General features: G+C 47.7%; 1 non-coding gene across 1 annotated transcript; it reads right to left on the bottom strand.

The window, feature by feature from the left end:
- Positions 1-2,291: 2,291 nt before the first annotated feature.
- On the bottom strand, positions 2,292-2,400 carry LOC119467286. Its single transcript, XR_005195823.1, has one exon. It is a non-coding gene; the product is annotated as a U6 spliceosomal RNA (small nuclear RNA).
- Positions 2,401-12,194: the final 9,794 nt, after the last annotated feature.

Below are 12,194 nucleotides of genomic sequence, written 5' to 3'. Positions count from 1 at the left end.
CCCTGGTTTGAATCACCAAGGAGTAGCCTGTTTGTCCTGCTGCCAGCGCAGGAAGAAGCATTTGCCCTGATAATGATGAACAAATTCCATTGATCAGAGTCCATGGGCCAGAGCTCCTCTGGGTGCTGGTCAGGCTGGCTGTGCCCTCCTTTGGCTTCTTCACAGGCTGTCTTGCCCAGCCCTCAACAATAGGTTTCTCTGTCACGAATACAAACTAGCCAGGTCCTCTTGAACAAATCAACCTCCCTGACACCTGCTCAAAGCAATTAGCCTTCCAATGAGCCTTCCAATGGTTAATAAACACGAATGGTTGTTATCTGCTTTTCCTTGGCTGATCCTGTGAGAGTGTCCTCATACAAATAGGCAGTTTGACCAGAGACCAGCTCCAACACATACTCAGGTCAGAGAAACGGAACCCCAAAATCCTCCTGCCTCAGCCTTTGGGGCTTCAGGGGTACTCCCTTACCTCAGCCTGCTATGACCTCATGCCAGTGCCTCTCTGGCCTCCATTTGTATTGATCTGGTGATAGAGAATGAGCAGAGGGGATACCAGCATCATCTGGGTGGTGGGACTAGATGACCTTTAAATCCTGTGACTGCCAATCCTGTGAGTCTTTGATTCTATACTTTTCGCTTGCTTGTTTTTTTGTTTTGTTTTGTTTTGTTTGGGAGATGGAATCTCACTCTGTGGCCCAGGCTGGAGTGCAGGGTGCAATCTTGGCTTGCTGCAATCTCTGCTTCCCAGATACAAACAATTCTCCTGCCTCAGCCTCCAGAGTAGCTGGGACTATAGGAGCTGGCCACCATGCCCAGCTAATGTTTGTATTTTTAGTAGAGACAGCATTTTGCTATGTTGACCAGGCTGGTCTTGAACTCCTGACCTCAGGTGATCCACCAACCTCTGCCTCCCAAAGTGCTGGGATTACAGGCATGAGCTGCTGTACCTGGCCCACTTGCTTGTTCTTAATCAACATTTAAAATCCCCCAGAGGCTGGGCGAGGTGGCTCATGCCGTAATCCCAGCGCTTTGAAAGGCCGAGGAGAGCGGATCACCTGAGGTCGGGAGTTCAAGCCTGGCCAATGTGGTAAAACCCCGTCTCTACTAAAAATACAAAAATTAGCCAGGCATGGTAGCACACGCCTGTAATTCCAGCTACTCGGGAGGCTCAGGTAGGAGAATCACTTGAACCTGGGAGGCGGAGGTTGCAGTGAGCTGAGATCGTGCCATTGCACTCCAGCCTGGATGGCAGGAGTGAAACTCCATCTCAAAAAAAAAAAAAAAATCCCGCAGAGTTGGGTGTGGTGGTGCACATCTGTAGTTCAAGCCACTTGGGGTGGTGAGAAGAGGATCCCTTGAGCCCAGGAGTTCAAGGCTGTAGTGTTTGATGATGGTGTGCCTGTGAATTGCCACTGCACTCCAACCTGGGTGACATGGTGAGATTTCTTCTCTTAAAAAAGAAAACCATCTCCCAGCTTCCTGCTGGTCCCTTCAACCTCCTTCTATCGGCAACCCCTCCTTGATAGATTCACTCCAGCAACACGGGCCTTCTTTTGGGTCCTTGAAAGTGTTGCTTCTGCACTTCCATAGGCCCTCACTTCTCCCTAGATCATTTTCTCTCTGCTAGCCCTTTGTCTAACCCTATTTAGCCTTCAGGTCCCAATATAAATGTCATTTTTTTAGGCAAGCTTCTCCAGCCCCCAGAATAGATTAGTCTCCTAAGGCCAAGACCAGACCTGCATATTATCTTCCACAGCACTGTTTACCCCTTTTTTTTTTTTTTTTTTTTTTTTGAGATGGAGTCCCACTCTGTTGCCCAGGCTAGAGTGCAGTGGCACAATCTTGGCTTGCTGCAAACTCTGCCTTCTGGGTTCAAGTGATTTTCCTGCCTCAGCTTCCTGAGTAGCCGAGATTACAGGCACCTGCCACCATGCCTGGCTAATTTTTGTATTTTTAGTACAGATGGGGTTTTGCCACATTGGCCAGGCTGGTCTCGAACTCTTGACCTCAGGTGATCCGCCCACCTTGGCCTCCCAAAGTGCTGGGATTACAGGTGTGAGCCACTGCACCTGGCCTATAAACTATATTTTAGTAAAAAATTGTTTAGTATTTATCTTCTCTAGTATTTTGAATCTCCATGTGTGCAGTGACTGTGTCTGTTTTGTTCAAATTTTTATTACCAAAACCTAGCCCAGTCACCTGACACCTAGGAGCTGTTCAGTAAACATTCATCAACTGGCCGCCTGCTTGCCATCTCAGTTATGAAGTTGACCTGCTGTTCATTCATGTATTTGTTTTTTATGGAACACTTGACGAGTTTACATGTCATCCTTGAGCAGGGGCCATGCTAATCTTCTCTGTATAGTTCCAATTTTTCGGTATATGTGCTGCCAAAGCGAGCACCATGTATTGGTTTAATGTTGTTTTTCTGTTGTTTATTTGTTTATGCTTATCTGTTTAATGTTAACTGTCTTAAGTTGTACATTTCTTTTTTTTTTTTTTTTCGAGACGGGGTTTCACGGTATCGGCCAGGATGGTCTCGATCTCTTGACCTCGTGATCCACCCTCCTCGGCCTCCCAAAGTGCTGGGATTACAGGCATGAGCCACCGCGCCCGGCCTTAAGTTGTACATTTCTAAGGGGCTAGAATCTATGTATAGAATTTTCTTTGTATGGTGTTTTGTATGTGTGTGCGAGTGTATGTATCTCATCCCCCAACTGTAGGGAAAGCATGAGGAGGTATTGGGAGGCCAAGGTGGGCAGATCACCTGAGGTCAGAAATTTGAGACCAGCCTGGCCAACATTATGAAACTCTTCTCTACTAAAAATACAAATACGAGGCCAGGCGCAGTGGCTCATGCCTATAATCGCAGCATTTTGGGAGGCCGAGGCGGGTGGATCACGAGATCAAGAGATGGATACCATCCTGGTCAACGTGGTGAAACACCGTCTCTACTAAAAATACAAAAATTGGCTGGGCATGATGGCGTGCGCCTGTGGTCCCAGCTGCTCGGGAGGCTGAGGCAGGAGAATTGCTTGAACCTTGGAGGAGGAGGTTGCAGTGAGCCGAGATCGTGCCATTGCACTCCAGCCTGGGTAACAAGAGCAAAACTCTGTCTCAAAAAAAAAAAAAAAAAATTCTCCTGCCTCAGCTTCCTTAGTAGCTGTAGTCCCAGCTACTAAGGAAGCTGAGGCAGGAGAATCACTTGAGCCTGGGAGGCAGAGGTTGCAGTGAGCCAAGATCATGCCGCTGCACTCCAGCCTGGGCAACAGAGTAAGACTCCGCCTAAAATAAAGAAAAGAATGAAGAGGTAAAATTGAGAAGGTGGAAGTAAGTGTTACCATGGGGGAGGCTATGAAACTCAACTGAGATGACTTCCAAGTCCTTATGGTATTCCTGAAGACGGGCAGGGTGAGGGTCAGGACTGTGGAAGTTTTGGGGTGTTGTTAAAAGTGGCTATGCTCAGAGCTGTGCTATATACTGCAGAGTAACAGGAGGAGGGCAGAGAGAGGCTTCAGGAAATGAAGAATAAAGAGAAGTGGGCAGAGCTTGAAGCTTCATTTTCCACAAGGACATTGAAGCATTGTTAAGCCAAGGAGAACCGTTAGCTCTGACAATAGCTCCTCTTTTTATGAGTCCTTTGGTGTGTGTTTTAATTATTTTAAAAATGAAGGTTGAAGAACAACTTTTATAACTGCAACTGGAACTGTGACAAGCAGGACTGATGGGGTATAATCATAACAGAAACTTTGTTTTAGGCTCCCACTGTTTCTTCCTTTTTTTTTTTTTTTGAGACGGATTCTTGCTCTGTCACCCAGGCTGGAGTACAATGGTGTGCTCTTGGCTCACTGCAACCTCCACCTCCCGGGTTCAAGCGATTCTCCTGCCTCAGCCTCCCGAGTAGCTGGGATTACAGGTGCACAGCACCATGCCCAGCTAATTTTTGTGTTTTTGGTAGAGACAGGGTTTCACCATGTTGGTCAGGCTGGTCTCGAACTCCTGACCTCATAATTTGCCCGCCTCGACTTCCAAAGTGCTGGGATTACAGGCTTGAGCCACCGTGCCTGGCCTCTTTTTTTTTTAGACAGAGTCTCACTGTGTCGTCCAGGGTGGAGTGCAGTGGTGTGATCTTGGGCTCACTGCAACCTCTCCTCCCGGGTTCAAGCGATTCTCCTGCCTCATCCTCCTGAGTAGCTGGGATTGCAGGTGACTGCCACCACGCCCGGCTAATTTTTGTTTATTTATTAATTTTTTTAGTAGAGGAGGAATTTCACTGTGTTGGCCAGGCTGGTTGAACTCCTGACCTCAAGCAATCCACCCACCTCGGCCTTCCAAAGTGCTGGGATTACAAACCTGAGCCATTGCACCTGGCCCCACTGTAGCTTGCTGCAGGCACTGCCTTTCATTTCAAGCAATTCTCCTGCCGCAGCTTCCTGAGTAGCTGGGACTACAGGCGCACACCACCACACCCAGCTAATGTTTGTATTTTTTAGTAGAGACGGAGTTTCACCACATTGGCCAGGATGGTCTTGATTTCTTGACTTAGTGATCCGCCTGCCTCAGCCTACCAAAGTTCTGGGATTACAGAAATAAACCACTGATCCCAGCCCCACTGTTTCTTTAAACCTGCTTTGTAGTGTTGGTCCTAAGTCTGCTCCCAGACACTTTTCAGGATCCCTTGGAGATGTTGGGAAGCCTTATAGCCACTGTACGTAGTAAAACATGATTTCAATTAGGCACTTAAAATGTTCAGCTGGGTATTATCAATTTTTGTTTCTGTTTCTTTTTCTTTTTCTTTCTTTTTTTTTTTTTTGAAGCTTAAGCTACTTGTCCTTCCTATCTGGGGTCTGCTGCAAGCGAAAAGAAAGGGTGTTGTCTTTCTCCTCTGAAGTTTCTGATCCTTCCAGAATTAGAGCACAAGAATGTAAAAGGCGACAGAAAATATGGTACTTGTCTCATGTCAAAGCTGGCTTTGCACTCTCCCATCTTCCATGTGGCCAGTGTTTAAATCTAGCTTTCTCCCAAAGCACTTTTGTGGGTTCTTCAGATTTCTGTGTGTGCGTGTGTGTGTGCACACACACACACAAACACACATATACACACTCTGCTGCTGCTGCTGCTGCAGTTCCCAGTGGCCTGGGCAAGTGCACCCCGCCCTGTCAGTTGCTTTCGCCCTCTTTGGCCCCTCATGATGTAACAGTCGATTTCCAGTTTCTCTTCTGCTCAGGCCTGTTTACTCTCTGATATTCCTGTTGGTCAGGATCTAAAATGCTCTCCAAACCATCCCCCTATGTATGTGCCCCACCTCAGGTCTGTGAGAAACAGGTTCTTTGCCCACACAAGCTCCGAACAAATCCCAGCATCACAAAGCAGCTGCTAGCACATATGGTGGCTTCTACATTTTTTGGGCTGGAGTCAGAAATTAGACCACTCTGCCCCGCTAACTGCAGGAGAAGACACATATCAAACTCTCCCAGGAATCTCTTTCAAGCCCTTCTCATTAGGCTTGTAGTGAAACACAGGGACCCTCTTTCTTTTGGAGGGGGTACCCACAGCACACCAATACTTTGCATCAAATAAATCCTTTTCAGAAACATTCTCTTAATATCCAACAACTTCTTTTTTCCCCTTGATAGGGGGTGAGAGTTGGAGAGTGCCGTAAGTGATTGTTAACTGTTTCCTATAAAAAACTGCATCATTGCTGGCACCTCACTTTGGTTTGACATGCATACTACATATTGGAGCCTTACTGAAATTTCCAAATAATATGATGTCGTCAAACAAGGGATTTCAGGAACCAAGTGATTATTTTCTGAGTCTAAGTAGGTAATATCATTGTTCTCCTGTCTTCTATCAAGGAAGTTTAATTGTTCTCATCTCTAAAGTAGGCCTTCATCCTTTCCTTGCTCAGTAAGAGCAATAAGAAATCTTGAGAGTAAAGATGACTCTGGATGGACCACAGGCCCTCAGGAATAGTTACGTAATCTACAGAGGAAGCCTCTTTCATAAAGAAGGCAAGTAGAGGTGAAGAGCATGATGGAAAGAAGAAAACTCTAATTTCATCAGTGTTTTTCCTTTTTTTATTTTGTGATGGAGTTTCGCTCTTGTTGCCCAGGCTGGAGTGCAATGGCGAGATCTTGGCTCACCACAACCTCCACCTCCCGGGTTCAAGTGATTCTCCTGCCTCAGCCTCCCAAGGAGCTGGGATTACAGGCATGTGCCACCACACTTGGCTAATTTTGTACTTTTAGTAGAGATGGGGTTTCTCCACATTGGTCAGGCTGGTCTCAATCTCCTGACCTCAGATGATCCTCCCACCTCGGCCTCCCAAAGTGCTGGGATTATAGGTGTGAGCCACTGCGGCCAGCCTCATCAGTGTTTTTCTAATCCCACCCCCACCTTGGTTTGGAGCTGTCCTCTTGTTATATGCAGGTCTCTATTATAGTCCCCAAAGCAATGCTTATGCAGAGCATAGCCAGCGGCTGCTGGGCTGCCTTCCCCAACTTCTGTCAGAGAGATCAGTAATCCTTCGCTCAGTGTTTCCCCGGTGTATTTGTATCTTTGTCTATGGGTTTAAGGTGGGAGGGGTAGATGTCATCGCCTTTGACAAAATGGCTGAATATCTTTGCTTTATCATGATGAAAAGTCTTCTTGGTCTTCCGGTTCAGAGCCAGAGCTTGCCTTGCAATGAATTCAAAGGCTGTGATCTGAAGCTGCTGTCAAGCCAGCAGATGGAGTTGCAGTCCTTTTCTGTGTGCTGCTGGGCCCACTTGGGCTGGCGTACAGCGTGATGCTGGGCCCAGGTTTGTGGCCAGTGGGGACAGGGAAATGAATACAAATGATGGCGCCTCATTGCCATAACTGTTTTCCTGTCTGCACAGGAGTTCAGTAAAATACGATCCTGGAAAGGTTGCTTTCATGTGTCTCTCTGGAATCACTGCAGAAGCAACTGTAAGGAGTGAGTGCTTGGATGCCCAAGATAACTGTAGGGCATGGGGCAGGGAAGATGCAGAGATGGTAGAACCAAGTCCTGGGCAGTGGAGGAACATGGCACAATTCCCTCACCCCTGCAAAGCCTCGGCGGGGGGGAACAGGGATACAACCAGTGGCCCTTGGAGAGAGGACAGCCCTAAGAGGAAAGTTTAGACAATGATAGTGAATTACTATGTGCTTGACTCACTGTCTTCTGTCTGAATTGCAAGCACTGGCATCCCTTTTACTAACATCTGTAGACTGCTTAGGAAATTTGCTTTGGGGCTAGTAGAATTTAAGCTTCCTCAAGATTACTTTTTCCTATTCTCTAAGCACCCCACACACAGCTTGATAGATAGTAGCTCTTAATAAATCACAGAGGCCTTAAGCGTGTTTCCACTGAGAACTGTTCTCTGCCCCTCTCCAGCCTACAGGAGGCCTTCTGTGAAAGGAGCCCTCCCCACCTCCTCTCATAGTTTCAGAATAGAGGTGGGGTAGTGGATGGATTCCTACTCCCTGTGACTGTCCTCTCTGACCTTCACTATCTAAATAGCCCAAATTCAGAAGTAGGGGTGGACCTGAGGACCCAGCAGTATAGTCTCTCCAGCCCATGGCCTAACCACTGCAGAAGTCCAAAAAACCAGGGGGCAAGTGGGCCCTCTAGCTGGTCCTTTGCTCAATCCTGAAGGCCATCTGTGAAGGGAGTGGAGATGCTTTGGTTCTTAGCTGCAAAGCAGGTAGCATAGTCTCCTCTTCATTGGTAATCCAGAGGTGTTTGGCAAGTCTCTTGGCCACAGGCTTCCCTGGGGACCAGAGCTCTTTGAAGAGAAGAAAAGGTTCTAGGAACAAGAAAGCTGCTGCTCTTGATGAAAAAGTCAGGAGGGAAGAAAATGAGACTAACAAGGGCTGAAGAGAACTGTCTGTGGGCTGAAGAGAATGTTAATGGCTCTGCTCCCGAGCTTCAAAGCCTGAGCTGGGTAGGAGTGCATGCACATGCCTCAGCTGTCACCTCCAGAATACTTACCAAGTACTGAGGCTTGCAAACATTCACAGCCTGATTTTCCCAGACCAAGCAGAGCATCTGCTAAGGCAGAAGAAAGAGAAGCCATTGGGAGATCCTAGGCCTGGTTCAGCTATCTGGGGTTTAAACTTAACTCTTCCATATCAGACAACAAATGGGGTTCCCAGAGGAAGTTAGGTGCTGGGGAAATGACTGGTGGGGAAATGGCTGTTGCGGAAAAAAGCCAGCTAATGCCTGTCTGTTTTTCCTGTTTACAAAATGGTAGCTGCTGTGGACTGAATTGTGTGCCCCCAAAATTCATATGTTGAAGCCCTCATGCCCAGATGGTATTTGGAGATGGAGGCAATCAGATTAAAGTGAGGTCATGAAGATGGGGCCCTCAGGATGGGATTCGTGCTCTTAGAGGAAGAGACACCAGAGGGCTTCGTCTCGCTACTCTGCCTCCCTCTCTCCCCCTCATACTCCCCCATCTTGGACTTCTAACCTCTAGAACTGTAAGAAAATACATGTCTGTTGTTTAAGTCACCCAGTCTATGGTATTGTGTTACATCAGCCCAGGCCAACTAACATGTAGCTGTACTGGATGTTGTTGGTACCCTGCCCAGATCCTCTTTACCTTGTCAGTGTATCCATTCCCCAGCTGCCATTTGGGGCTCCAATAGCTCACAGATGCCTCTTCCTCCAGAAAATTGCTCCCAGTGGATAGGAGACACTTTGTCCCCTCCCGTGCCCATCGCCTTCAGGTTTTAGCCAAGAAGGTACAAAGGCCAGCCCCTTTATTGCAAGAAAGGAACAATTCCTTGGTGCTGTTTATGCTTTTGAGTCCCCCCCCATGGAGTGAGGTTGAGGCTAAACACAAAGTTGCAGCCATATCTTTCTCTCCTACCCTTCCCTGCTTCCTTCATTCCCTTTCTTCTGAAGCCAGATCTCAATAAATCATATGCCTTGAATCATGTCTCAGGCTCTGCTTCCAGGGAACCTGACCTAATACAGCCGCTCTCCCAAGTGGCAGAGTATTGAGTAACCCAAATGACTGTAGAGAACCCTGTGAGTATAGTGATGATGATTAATGCCCAATGACAGCGAGCATTGGAAACAACGGCCGCTCTCCCTACGTTCAGAAAGCATAGACGAGTAAATGCCCACTGAGAAAGAAGTGGAGTGTGTTTTTCTACGATAGATGGCTCCTTCAATAGGCATCTGGCAGACAGCTGTGCTAGCAAGGGTATAAATAGCCTTGTTAGCAGAGAGCCACAGGCTGAGGTTCCATGGGTTTAACCAGTAAAGGAAGCACATTGACTGGAAGAATCTTTGAGCCATGACTAGAGAGTCAGCCGGGTAGGTCTGTGCTCTGCCTGGGAGCCAGCTGTGCCCCAAGTGCCACACTCCCCTGGGCAGGGTCCGGAGCTCTCTGGAAGGAGGCACGGCACCTGCCCAAGGAACTGTCTGCTCTGATGAAAGCCTGCAGGAACTCGGGTCTTGTCATCCCTCTGCTATGTTTTGCTCAGTCTCTTGGCCTCTTCATGATGTCATTTTGTTCTTGGGGCTTTCTTTTTAAATCTTTTTGCAATTTTTCCCTTTCATTTCCCTCTTCCTTTTTTCTACCTCCTGCTTTCCTCTCTGAGCCCAGTCTTCATCATTAGGGACTGTGAGATTGGGTCTGGCTCCATTTAAAAAAAAATTTTTTTTTTAGGCAGTGTCTTGCTCTGTCACCCAGGCTAGAGTGGAGTGGCACGACCTCATCCCACTGCAACCTCCACCTCTGGGGTTCAAGCAATTCTCCTGCCTTGGCCTCTCAAATAGCTGGGATTACAGGTGTGCACCATCACACTTGGCTAATTTTTGCATTTAAAGTAGAGGTGGGGTTTCACCATGTTGGCCAGGCTGGTCTTGAACTACTGACCTAAGGTGATCTGCCCGCCTCAGCCTCCCAAAGTGCTGGGATTACAGGCGTGAGCTGCCACGCCTGGCCAAGGTCTGGCTCCATTTTGGAAGGATGAGGGTGGATTCTTAACCTTCTTCCAATAAAGCATCTCCAAGATAATTCCTTATTGCTTCCATCACCTTTTAGAGCTTAACTTCAATGCACTGTTATGTTGAAGACCTCCTTCCCACTAGCTGTGAGGATGGTAAGGGTGTTGGTGAGGGGACAAAGAACCCTCTCCTGCAAGGCCACTGGGGGATACCTTGATCTAACTATTTTGAAAATGTGAGACAGAGAGCACAGTAAATGTTTATCAAGATGCTCCTAAAAATTTAGGGGTACACCTCAAATATCTCTGACCTCTTCAGCAAGCACTTAGTTGACTCACTATTTCTAGAATCAGAGTGGCTCCTGATTATTATTCTCAAGAGATCTGGAATCTTGTGTTTTGATTTAGAGGTGAAAAAGAAAACTTTGGATAACTCTTATCCATTTCCATAACTTTTCTTCCAGGTATGGTGGCTCAAGCCTGTAACCCCAGCACTTTGGGAAGCCAAGGCAGGTGGATCACTTGAGCTCAGGAGTTCAAGACCAGCCAGGAGTTCAAGACCAGCCTGGCCAACATGGCGAAACCCATCTCTACTAAAAATACAAAAATTAGCCAGGTGTGGTGGCAGGCGCCTGTAATCCCAGCTACTCGACAGGCTGAGGGAGGAGAATCGCTTGAACCCAGGAGGCGGAGGTTACAGTGAGCTGAGATTGTGCCGTTGTGACAACCTGGGCGACAAGAGCAAAACGCCGTCTCACAAATGATGGGTTCAGCAGTCAATTATAAGTGGTACTTTCTAGATTCAGCTGTGAGAAAATGCAAGGTCAGTATAAGGGAGGATCAAATCAGTCCAGCTTCTGGTCATAGGGTCCAGAAAACCAGCTGGGGGTGTTGGAAAACCACGAGGAAGAGGCAGCCTCGCTATGAACCCGGGGGTTGTGCTAGGAGCAGCAGCTTGCACACAGCAGCACTCAGTTCATGTTTGTAGAATGGCTCCTCCAAGAGTCAGAAGGTCAAAGAGAAAGCTGAGAGAAGCAGGAAGAACCAAAAACTGAGGGCAGACTCTTGTGCTAAGCCAGAGTCCCACTCTTCCACCAAGCCATGTTCCCACCATTTGCCGGATTGTACATGGCTGATTCTCTAGGACTTTCCCTCGCTATATGAAAGTTGTTTTGTTGCCTTCATTCTAAACAGCAGGTAAAGTATTTGGCTTTCTAATAGTTCACAATGGAGGACAGGGCAGGGCAGGGACCCAGTAGAAATGACAGGTGATGCTGGTCTTGGGGACAGTCTTCAGAAACAGGTAGTCTTCTTCTTGAGAGTTAATTTTATTTTATTTTTTGAGAAAAAATTTCACTCTGTCACCCAAGAGAGTGTAGTGGCACCATCTTGGCTCACTGTAGCCACTGACTCCCAGGCTCCAGCAATCCTCCCACTTCAGTCTCCTAAGTAGCTGGGACTACAGGTGCATGCCATCGGGACTGGCTAATTTTTGTATTTTTTGTAGAGACGGGGTTATGCCATGTTTCCCAGGCTGGTCTTACACTCCTGGGCTCAAGCAATCCTCCTGCCTCATCTGCCCAAAGTGCTGGGATTAAAGGCATGCACTACCACGCCCGGCTAATTGTATTTCAGTAGATATGGGGTTTCACCATGTTGGTCAGAAGGTCTCTATCTCTTGACCTCGTGACCCGCCCGCCTCGGCCTCCCAAAGTGCTGGGATTACAGGTGTGAGCCACCGTGCCCGGCCAAGAAATATTCCATAGTGGGGCTCTTTAAGCAACATTTTCTTGAGCATGAGTGGGCTTTGGGAAATGAACACTGATTTACCCTACCTTCTCCCTCCCATCTCTCCTTGCACAGCCTTTGTAGCTGATAGACAAGAAGGCATTAGTGTGTATTCCAGGGAAGCATGTGGGTTCTCAGGCCGGGAGGTGGCATTCAGTGACCTGGCTGGAGAACAGCGTGGAAATGGAAAGATAAAAACCTGAGATATGTGATGGGGGCTGCAGTTTGGAATAAATGGGTTCAGGCCCTCTGCCCAGTCAGCCGAATGCTCTGGCAGCTGCTGCATTTAATGGACGACTCCATTAACATCTTCCTTAAGGGAGGGCTGTTGGGGGTGCGGGAAGGAGTGTGCGTGTGTGTGTGTGTGTGTGTGTGTGTGTGTGTGTGTATAGAAACTAAAAAGGCTTGGAGCTTTCCTCATGATCTCTTGGAGTCTATTCACA

Source organism: Cebus imitator, unplaced genomic scaffold (genome assembly GCF_001604975.1).
Source record: "Cebus imitator isolate Cc_AM_T3 unplaced genomic scaffold, Cebus_imitator-1.0 Scaffold274, whole genome shotgun sequence".
NCBI classification, from domain to species: Eukaryota; Metazoa; Chordata; class Mammalia; order Primates; family Cebidae; genus Cebus; species Cebus imitator.
This window is presented reverse-complemented; position numbering and strand designations above follow the sequence as displayed.